Raw genomic sequence first — 11,058 nt, forward strand, 5'->3', positions numbered from 1 at the left:
GAAAATGGGAATTTTAAGAAGATAACATTGAAGAATACAACAATAATTTTAGGGCAGGGAAAGCATCTCAAGCAACAAGGAAACATTATTTTCAAAGAAAACATTGACAAATATGACCATATTAAGATCAAGATTTTTAAATTGATTTTTAAATCAATGTACACTATAAAGAGAGTGAAAATAATACAAGGTACTGATTTGTTTTGTTTTGCTGTACTAAAACTGACAAACAACTCATTTCACAGATACAAAAAGAACTTCCCTACATCAAAATGGAAAAGAAAAAGACCCCTCCCCAAACAGATAAAACATTTGAACAGACACATCTAAAAGAGAATGTTTAAATAGAAAATAAATACATGGAAAGTATCCAACCTCTTTTGCCGTTCAGTCGCTAAGTGGTGTTCAACTTTTTGGGACTCCATGGACCGGAGCACACCAGGCTTCCCTGTCTTTCACTGTTTCCTAGTTTGCTCAAATTGCTGTTCATTGAGTCAGTGATGGTATCTCATCCTCTGTCTCCCTCTTCTCCTTTTGCCTTCAATCTATCACAGCATCAGGGTCTTTTCCAATGAGTCAGCTCCTCGCATCAGGTGGCCAAAGTATTGGAGTTTCAGCTTCAGCATCAGTCCTTCCATTGAATATTCAGTGTCGATTTCCTTTAGGATAGGCTGGTTGGATCTCCCTAAGGAGATCCTTGAGTCCAAGGGACTCTCAAGAGTCTTCTCCAACACCACAGTTCAAAGACATCAATTCTTCGGTGCACAGCCTTCTTCATGGTCCAAATCTCATATCCATACATGACAACTGGAAAAACCATAACTTTGACTATATGGACCTTTATTGGCATAGTGATGGCTCTGTTTTTTAATATAATGTCTAGGTTTGTCATAGCTCTCCTTCCAAGGAGAAGCGTCTTTTAATTTCATGGCTGCAGTCACCATCTACAGCAATTTTGGAGCCCAAGAAAATAAAGTCTTGTCACTGCTTCCACTTTTTCCCTTTCTATTTGCCATGAAGTGATGGGACCATATGCCATGATCTTAGTTTTTTGAACATTGAGCTCTAAGCCAGCTTTTTCACTCTTCTCTTTCACTTTCATCAAGAGGCTCTGTAGTTCCTCCTCACTTTCTGCCATTAGAGTGGTGTCATCTGCATATCTGAGGTTGTTGACATTTCTCCTGGCAATCATGATTCATCCAACCTGGCATTTCACAGGGTGTGTGAATAACTTCTACTCTGCATGGAAGTTAAATATAGGTGATAATATACAGCCTGTCTTACTACTTTCCCAATTTTGAACCAGTCAGTTGTTCCATGTAAGGTTCTAACTGTTGCTTCTTGACCTGCATACAGGTTTCTCAGGAGGCAGGTAAGGTGGTCTGATTTACCCATCTTTTTAAAATTTTCTACAGTTTGTTGTGATCCACATAATCAAAGATCTTCAAGTAGTCAATGAAACAGATGTTTTCTGGAATTCTCTTGCTTTCTGTATGACCTGACAAATGTTGGCAACTTGATCTCTGGTTCCTCTGCCTTCTCTAAACTCAATTTGTACATTTGGAAGTTGTTCGTTCCATACTGCTGAAGCCTAACTTAAAGGATTTTGAGCATAATCTTACTAGCATGAGAAATGAGCACAATTGTCTGGTAGTTTGAACATTCTTTGGCATTGCCTTTCTTTAGGACTGCAATGAAAACTGACCTTTTCCAGTTCTGTGGCCACTGCTGAGTTTTCCAAATTTGCTGACATAGTGAGTGCAACACTTTGACAGCATTATCATTTAGGATTTTTAAAAGCTCAGCTGAAATCCCATCACTTCCACTAGCTTCGTTCGTAGTAAGGCTTGCTATGGTCCACTTGACCTCACACTCCAGGCTGTCTGGCTCTAAGTGAGTGATCACATAATCGTAGTTATCCAGGTCATTAAGGCCTTTTTTGTATAGCTCTTCTGTGTATTCTTGCCACCTCTTCTCAATCTCTTCTGCTTCTGTTAGGTCCTTACCATTTCTGTCCTTTATCATGCCCGTTCTTGCATGAAATGTTCCATTGATATCTCCAATTTTCTTGAAGAGATTGCTAGTCCATCCCATTCTATTGTTTTCCTCTACTTCTTTGCATTGTTTACTTAAGAAGGCCTTCTTATCTGTCCTTGCTCTTCTCTGGATCTCTGGACTGAGTTGGGTATATCTTTTCCTTTTCCCCTTGCTTTTCGCTTCTCTTCTTTCCTCAGCTATTTGTAAAGCCTCCTCAAATAATGATTTTGCGTTCCTGCATGGCAAAGTACTCAGGTTCATAAAAACAAGTTGCAAGCTCTGCCCACATTTATTTTCATTTGCTTTGGAGATACTACCTAAGTGTTACTAGCAAAGCAGCAGTATCAACTAAAATTTCTCTTAAATTACCAACTTTCATATCATTTTGATCACATTGAAAGTTAAACATTTCTCTATATTATAATCACAGGTTAATTATCTCCTGATGAACTGCAAAACATTTTCTTTGGGGAAATTGGGTAGCTATCAGAAGAATTTACTATTGAGATCAATCATTTAATTTCTGACCCTGACGAGTCCTTAAATAGCAAAGGAACAAATAAATATCATCTTTATACTCATTTGTATATTTTAAACTAGCCCCTCCTCAATTTGTGGTTTTATCTTATCAAACAACTGCACACTTTAAAAGTTATGGCTAAAACAATCAAATATGACTGTTTTAAATGATTTAACTTAGCCAGTCATTCTGAGTACTTTGTTCCTACAAAATAATTTAGTTCAGTCTCTGGAAAAAAAGTCCTTTATTCCTGAAGGTCTTTGGGTTTTTAATACATAGCTGTCTTAGATGATGTGCTTGTGTTTTAAGCTTTATTTATTGCAAGTGCTTAGTAACCCAAGCCACAAAATTGCAAATACCTTATTCTTTTATTTTCCCAGTTTCTCTTTCTTCTCTTATTGGTGCCAGCAACAAAAGGAAATGTAACTTTATCCCTTCTGGTTGCTAATACTTTACCTTGTAGATTCTGGAATGACAAATTCTATAATTGCTGTTATTTTTCGCGGTTCCATTCCTCTTTGTGCTATGAAGTGGCTAGTACATGCTTCCAAATTAAATTTTAAATAAAGTTCCTTAAATTTAACAGAGGTTAAAGAAATACCCAAGCCAAATGTTTTGGACTCTGGACTTTTAAACAGAATTTGGTTTTGCAGCTCTATAAAAGGTCACTTCAAAATTTCCAGGTTTTCTTCTCTATGGTTTTTGTATGAAAAATACTTCTTTTGTTCTTTGAAAATATTTGTCATCATTGTTTTATGTGTAAATTTAAAAGAGGTCAATTAACAATTTCATTTAACATATACTGAAGGCAGATAAACTTCAGATTCAGTCAGTTCAGTTCAGTTGCTCAGTCATGTCTGACTCTTTGTGACCCCATGGACAGCAGCACACCAGGCCTCCCTGTCCATCACCAACTCCCAGAGTTTACTTCAACTCATGTCCATTGAGTCGGTGATGCCATGCAAACATCTCATCCTCTGTCATCCCCTTCTCCTCCTGCCTTCAATCTTTCCCAGCATCAGGGTCTTTTCCAATGAGTCAGTTCTTCACATCAGGTGGCCAAAGTATTGGAGTTTCCACTTCAGCATCAGTCCTTCCAGTGAATATTCAGGACTGATTTCCTTTAGGATGGACTGGATGGATCTCCTTGCAGTCCAAGGGACTCTCAAGAGTCTTCTCCAGCACTACAGTTCAAAAGCATCAATTCTTTGGTGCTCAGCTTTCTTTATAGTCCAACTCTCACAACCATACATGACTACTGGAAAAACCATGGCTTTGACTAGACAGACCTTTGTTGGCAAAGTAATGTCTCTGCTTTTTAATATGCTATCTAGGTCGGTCATAACTTTTTTTCCAAGGAGCAAGCGTCTTTTAATTTCATGGCTGGAGTCACCATCTGCAGTGATTTTGGAGCCCCCAAAAATAAAATCTGTCACTGTTTCCACTGTTTCCCCATCTATTTGCCATGAAGTGATGGAACCAGATGCCTTGATCTTAGTTTTCTGAATGCTCAGATTACCAATGGAATAATACAGCAAAAAAGTTCAACTGAAAATTATCATTAAGGTGGAAGGAAAAAAGGCAGAAATCACTGGTTCTGACCCTTTAATAAGCGTTCTTAGCAATTTAACATGAAACAAAAAATTTGGATTACTTCACTGCTTTTTGATATACAATGGATCCATGCATTCTCTCTCTTTTCTTCTGTCATCAATTTTGGGAAAGCAAGGAATGTTTTCTCTAATTCATTGGAGCTATATTACATGACTTCCCATAGTCCATGATGGAGAGAGAGATGATACTAGAAATGATCACTGTCCCCAACACTGACAAAAATTTAAGAAATATTTCATGGTTCTTCAACAAATGACAGCTCCCACATGACAGAGAATTAAGAAGACAGTGATTTTATATACAAAAAAATTTTATATAGATTTTATATACAGAAAACTTTCATAGTATAAACAAGGTTTTTCACTACTTTAGTCTCTCTCCTTGGACACTATAGTTGATCTGTGTTCCAATTAAAAATGTGACATCATGTCTTATACATATCACATTGTATGATTTGACCTATGTAAAGGGGAACAGGTCTGCCATCATGCTTGCTTTCATAGAATACTTTTACCCATAAATTTTTCTCACACATGTTGCTTTTAACCCATATGTAATTCATCTTAAATTTGTGCAGTGAGATTGGAGTGCTACATTACTCCTATTCACTATAAGCTTGACAGTATATAATGCCAGCCAATCAAGTTTGGACATTGATTCTATCATCTGATATACTATTCTGCTTTCACATCATCTACAACTTTATCAAGGTCACACTTAAAAATATTGAACAGAACAGGGCCAAGGATAACATAAATTAATTTTAATCAGTAATCTTTGCACATAGTTCCCCAACAAGTTACAAATCCATCTAACTGTACTATTTTCCAGCTCAAATTTCTCCATCTAGTACCTTGAGAATCTATCAAATGCTTTACCAAAATTAGGAAGAACTATGGCTATACCAGAGCCCTGGCCCATAGTCTAAAAAGAAAAGAAATCCAAAACTGGTTATACCTTTTTTATAAATTCAGTGATTATCATTTTTTTAAACTCACATAGCCAATCTTATAATTTGTTCTGCAATGTTTCTCAAGACCAGTACAAAGTTTGAAGAATTTACTTTCTTGTGAATTTCAGAAAAAAAAAGAACAATCTAATCTTCAAATATCTATAAGTTTCTCATAACACTTTACAGGTTGTCAAGCAGAGGCTCAAAAATGCCAACCACACAAATTACAAACTTACAAAATTCTAGTTTGTAATTTTTTTGAAACTAGGAGAGTGAGATGCACTTGGAGCATTTAATATTTCAGAGCAAACTGTTCCAGGGGGAAAAAAAAGAGAAGTACTTACTGTATTTAACAAATGAAAGAAAGGGACCTATGCTTGAATGTTGCTGAAATGAATTTGCCTAAGGAAGGTGAAAAAGTGGAAACAGTGTTCATTATAAAACTCTGCTGCTAACACATATTTCCTTCTATTAAGTTCACTTCTTCTCCTCTTACCTAGACAACAAAACCTGCTTTGAGTCAAGGATCTGATATAACCAGATATTTTAGTGTGACTTTAAGTCAATGTGTTCTCTTTCAAAGGGAGTATTTGTGTTTTAATCCCCACTTCTCTTATCTTCAAGTGTGGAATTTAAATCTAGGTTCTTTATTAAGGGAATTTCAAGCACCAGAGAGCAGATGGGAGGAAATCTGGGTAAGCTGGCAGGGGGAGAAGGGCTCCTAGTGATCCTGAGATCACATCACTTGAATGTTACCTTGTCCTTGGGCTTGTAATTGAAAACCGCCTAGACAAAAAAAAATACCAACAATTCAAGAAAAATCAGATCTGTCCTATGTGTCAACCAAGTTCTGACCCTTTTGCATCTGAAATATGAGTTTGAAAATACAAGCCTGTGTTTATCTTCAGAAACATGAATGTTAAATTTCTGTCAATAATTCAGCACTCATTGCTAAAAGGTTGCAAGACAGATCTTGGAAATGAAAGCTGAAAGTCACCACAAATTTGGCTCAAAGAACATTTCAGAGACTGAGCTTCATTCTCTGTATCCTCTCCTTCCCAAAATGATTAACCTGAATGGTGTCAGTTTGGAAGCTTACCAAAAATTTTCAGGTACACTTTTAACATAATTCGTATCAAGTAATAAATATAATGATCACTATATTCCTAACTAAAATTGACTTTTAGTCTTTCAAATAACTGTTCATGTATTATATCTCCTAGAATTCCAATGTGTTTAATAGCCTGTAGTGACCTTTCCTAACTCAATCCTTACACATATTTTTAGATGAAAAGATTTTACTTAAACTTATTTTACCAATAAATGTGGTATGTGGTATATTTTATTAACTGCTAATTCAGTGCCACTTGTGTTTTAAATCCAAAGTGGATAAGGAAAACAAAAACAAAAATCTACCCAAGAGAATTACCCAAAGCACTAAGCAATGAGATATTCTGAAAGAATCATGGAACAAAAAAGATAGGGTTCTGCATGGATCCAAAATTCACTTCTTATATTTTGCTGAATTGATTTGCAATTCCAGAAATTTAGTTTACTGTAAATCTTTTATCTTTTGTTCCAACAGATACTTTAGAAATCAGAAAATCCTCTGAGGAATTACACAAAGTACTAATGATACCTGAATACACCCTTGGAAAATAAGAAATCAGATTTGAATAATTATCATCTATGCCAGTTGTGAGTTACTGTAAAAACTCTGACACGATTTCTTCTAGGTTAAGAAAACAATAATAAAGTTGACAATATTAGAATTTTGCTGTAATTTATTGGAATATATAGCAAGAGTTATAAAGGCAAAGCTATAAAATTCTAAATTTGCTACAACCCTTTGTATTTAAAGATAAAACAATGAAAGAGATATAGATATAGTGAATCAATATTTTCATAGACTATAATTCATTTAAAGTTATTACGAAATTCTGGCTATATTTCTCCCTGCTCTGCAATATAACCTTGTTGCTTATCTATTTTGTACATAGTAGTTTATATCTCTTAATCCCATACTCCTTCTATCCCCTCTCTCTTTCCCTCTCCTCACAGGTAACCACTAATTTGTGCTCTATATCTGTGAGTCAGTTTCTGTTTTGTTATATTTACTTGCTTATTTTATTTTTTAGATTCCACATACAAGTGATAACATACAATATTCATCCTTCTCTGATTTATTTCACTAAGCATAATATGCTCCAAGTACATATATGTTGCTTCAAATGGTAAAATTTCATTCTTTTTATGACTAATATTCCATTGTATGACTAATATTTCATTCCATTCTATGTATATACACATACATACCACATCGTCTTTATCCACTCATCTGTTGGAGGACACTTACATTGCTTCCACATCTTGGCTGTTGTAAATAATGCTGCTATGGACATATATGTGCATGTAATTTTTTAATTAATGTTTTTGTCTTCTTTGGATACATACCCAGGGGTGGAATTGCTGAATCATATAGTATTTCTAGTGATAGTTTTTTTAGAAACCTCCAGCAATATAAAGGATCATTTACCATGTTCAAGTGAGAGTTAATTCAGGGTCACAAGGATGGTTCAATAGTCACAAATCAATCAATGTGATATACCACATTAACAAAAGTAAAGATAAAGTTTACATAACCATCTCAAGAGATACAGAGAAAGCATTTGATAAAACTCCACTTCCATTCATGATAAAATATCTCATCTAAGTTTGTATAGCATAAACATATCCCAACATAATAAAGGCCATTTATGACAAACCTACAGCAAACATCATCAGTCAGTTCAGTTCAGTTCAATCGCTCAGTCGTGTTGGACTCTTTGCGACCCAATGAATCGCAGAACGCCAGGCCTCCCTGTCCATCACCAACTCCCAGAGTTACTCAAACTCATGCCCATCGAGTCGGTGAAGCCATCTAGCCATTTCATCCTCTGTCATCCCCTTCTCCTCCTGCCCCCAATCCCTCCCAGCATCAGGGTCTTTTCCATTGAGTCAACTCTCCGCATGAAGTGGCCAAAGTATTGGAATTTCAGCTTCAGCATCAGTCCTTCCAATGAACACCCAAGGACTGATCTCCTTTAGGATGGACTGGTTGGATTGCCTTGCAGTCCAAGGGACTCTCAGTAGTCTTCTCCAACACCACAGTTCAAAAGCATCAATTCTTCGGCGCTCAGCTTTCTTCATAGTCTAACTCTCACATCCATACATGACCACTGGATAAACCATAACCTTGACCAGACAGACCTTTGATGGCAAAGTAATGTCTCTGCTTTTTAATATGCTGTCTAGGTTGGTCATAAATTTCCTTCCAAGTAGTAAGCGCTTTTTATTTTCATGGCTGCAGTCACCATCTGCAGTGATTTTGAGGCCCCCAAAATAAAGTCTGACACTGTTTCCACTGTCTCCCATTCTATTTGCCATGAGGTGATGGGACCAGATGCCATGATCTTAGTTTTCTGAATGTTGAGCTTTAAGCCAACTTTTTCCCTCTCCTCTTTCACTTTCATCAAGAGGCTCTTTAGTTCCTCTTCACTTTCTGCCATCAGGGTGGTGTCATCTGCATATCTGAGGTTATTGATATTTCTCCCGACAATCTTGATTCCAGCTTGTGCTTCTTCCAGCCCAGCGTTTCTCAAGATGTACCCTGCATATAAGTTAAATAAGCAGGGTGACAATATACAGCGTTGACGGACTCCTTTTCCTATTTGGAACCAGTCTGTTGTTCCATGTCCAGTTCTAACTGTTGCTTCTTGACCTGCATACAGGTTTCTCAAGAGGCAGGTCAGGTGCTCTGGTATTCCCATCTCCTTATCTCCTTCAGAATTTACCACAGTTTATTGTGATCCACACAGTCGAAGGCTTTGGCATAGTCAATAAAGCAGAAATAGATGTTTTTTTGGAACTCTCTTGCTTTTTCGATGATCCAGCAGATATTGGCAATTTGATCTCCGATTCCTCTGCCTTTTCTAAAACCAGCTTGAACATCTGGAAGTTCTCGGTTCATGTATTGCTGAAGCCTGGCTTGGAGAATTTTAAGCATCACTTTACTAGCATGTGAGATGGGTACAATTGTGCGGTAGTTTGAGCATTCTTTGGCATTGCCTTTCTTTGGGATTGGAATGACAACTGACCTTTTCCAGTCCTGTGGCCACTGCTGAGTTTTCCAAATTTGCTGGCATATTGAGTGCAGCACTTTCACAGCGTCATCTTTCAGGATTTGAACTAGCTCAACTGGAATTCCATCACATCCACTAGCTTTGTTCATACTGATGCTTCCTAAGGCCCACTTGACTTCACATTCCAGGATGTCTGGCTCTAGGTCAGTGATCACACCATTGTGATTATCTCGGTCATGAAGATCTTTTTTGTACAGTTCTTCTGTGTATTCTTGCCACCTCTTCTTAATATCTTCTGCTTCTGTTAGGTCCATACCATTTCTGTCCTCTATCGAACCAGTCTTTGCCTGAAATGTTCCTTTGATATCTTTAATTTTCTTGAAGAGATCTCTAGTCTTTCCCATTCTGTTGTTTTCCTCTATTTCTTTGCACTGATCGCTGAGGAAGGCTTTCTTATCTCTCCTTGCTATTCTTTGGAACTCTGCATTCAAATGCGAACATTTTTCCTTTTCTCCTTTGCTTTTCACTTCTCTTTTTTTCACAGCTATTTGTAAGCCCTCCTTAGACAACCATTTTGATTTATTGCATTTCTTTTCCATGGGGATGGTCTTGATTCCTGTCTCCTGTACAATGTCACAAACCTCCGTCCGTAGTTCATCAGGCTCTCTGTCTATCAGATCTAGTCCCTTGAATCTATTTCTCACTTCCACTGTATAGTCATAATGGATTTGATTTAGGTCATACCTGAATGGTCTAGTGGTTTTCCCTACTTTCTTAAGTCTGAATTTGGCAATAAGGAGTTTATGATCTGAGCCACAGTCAGCTCCTGGTCTTGTTTTTGCTGATTGTACAGAGCTTCTCCATCTTTAGCTGCAAAGAATATAATCAATTTGATTTCCGTGTTGACCATCTGGTGATGTCCATGTGTAGAGTCTTCTCTTGTGTTGTTGGGAGAGGGTGTTTGCTATGACCAGTGCGTTCTCTTGGCAAAACTCTATTAGCCTTTGCCCTGTTTCATTCCATACTCCAAGGCCAAATTTGCCTGTTACTCCAGGTGTTTCTTGACTTCCTATTTTTGCATTCCAGTCCCCTATAATGAAAAGGATATCTTTTTTGGGTGTTAGTTCTAAAAGGTCTTGTAGGTCTTCATAGAACCGTTCAACTTCAGCTTCTTCAGCATTACTGGTTGGGGCATAGGCTTGGATTACCGTGATATTGAATGGTTTGCCTTGGAAACGAACAGAGATCATTCTGTCGTTCTTGAGATTGCATCCAAAGTACTGCATTTTGGATTCTTTTGTTGACCATGATGGCTACTCCATTTCTTCTAAGGGATTCCTGCCCACAGTAGTAGATATAATGATCATCTGAGTTAAACTCACCCATTCCAGTCCATTTTAGTTCGCTGATTCCCTGAATGTCGACATTCACTCTTTTTTTTGTTGTTGTTGTTGCAAATGGCAAAATTTTATTCTTTTTTTTACAGTGGTGTTCCATTGTGTGTGTATGTATATATGCACAACATATCTTTATTCATTCATCTTTTGATGGACACAGGAGCAGGTTTATTTTTAAGTCTTTCAAAATTTGGTAATACATGACTAAAAAGTCAAAACATTTTGTGCAGAAGAATTCCAAATAATTTATGTAGATATTCCACCCCCAAGAGAATGGAGTATCATTCCCCACTCCTTAAGTGTGGGCTTCAGATAATGACAGTACAATATAGAAAAGCAGGGCAGAGTAACAGTACGGTGGAGAAACCTGAAACAAACACCACCTCAGCCAGGTGATCAAGTCATGTTTATAATAGG

The sequence above is a fragment of the Dama dama genome, chromosome 9 (genome assembly GCF_033118175.1).
Source record: "Dama dama isolate Ldn47 chromosome 9, ASM3311817v1, whole genome shotgun sequence".
NCBI lineage: Eukaryota > Metazoa > Chordata > Mammalia > Artiodactyla > Cervidae > Dama > Dama dama.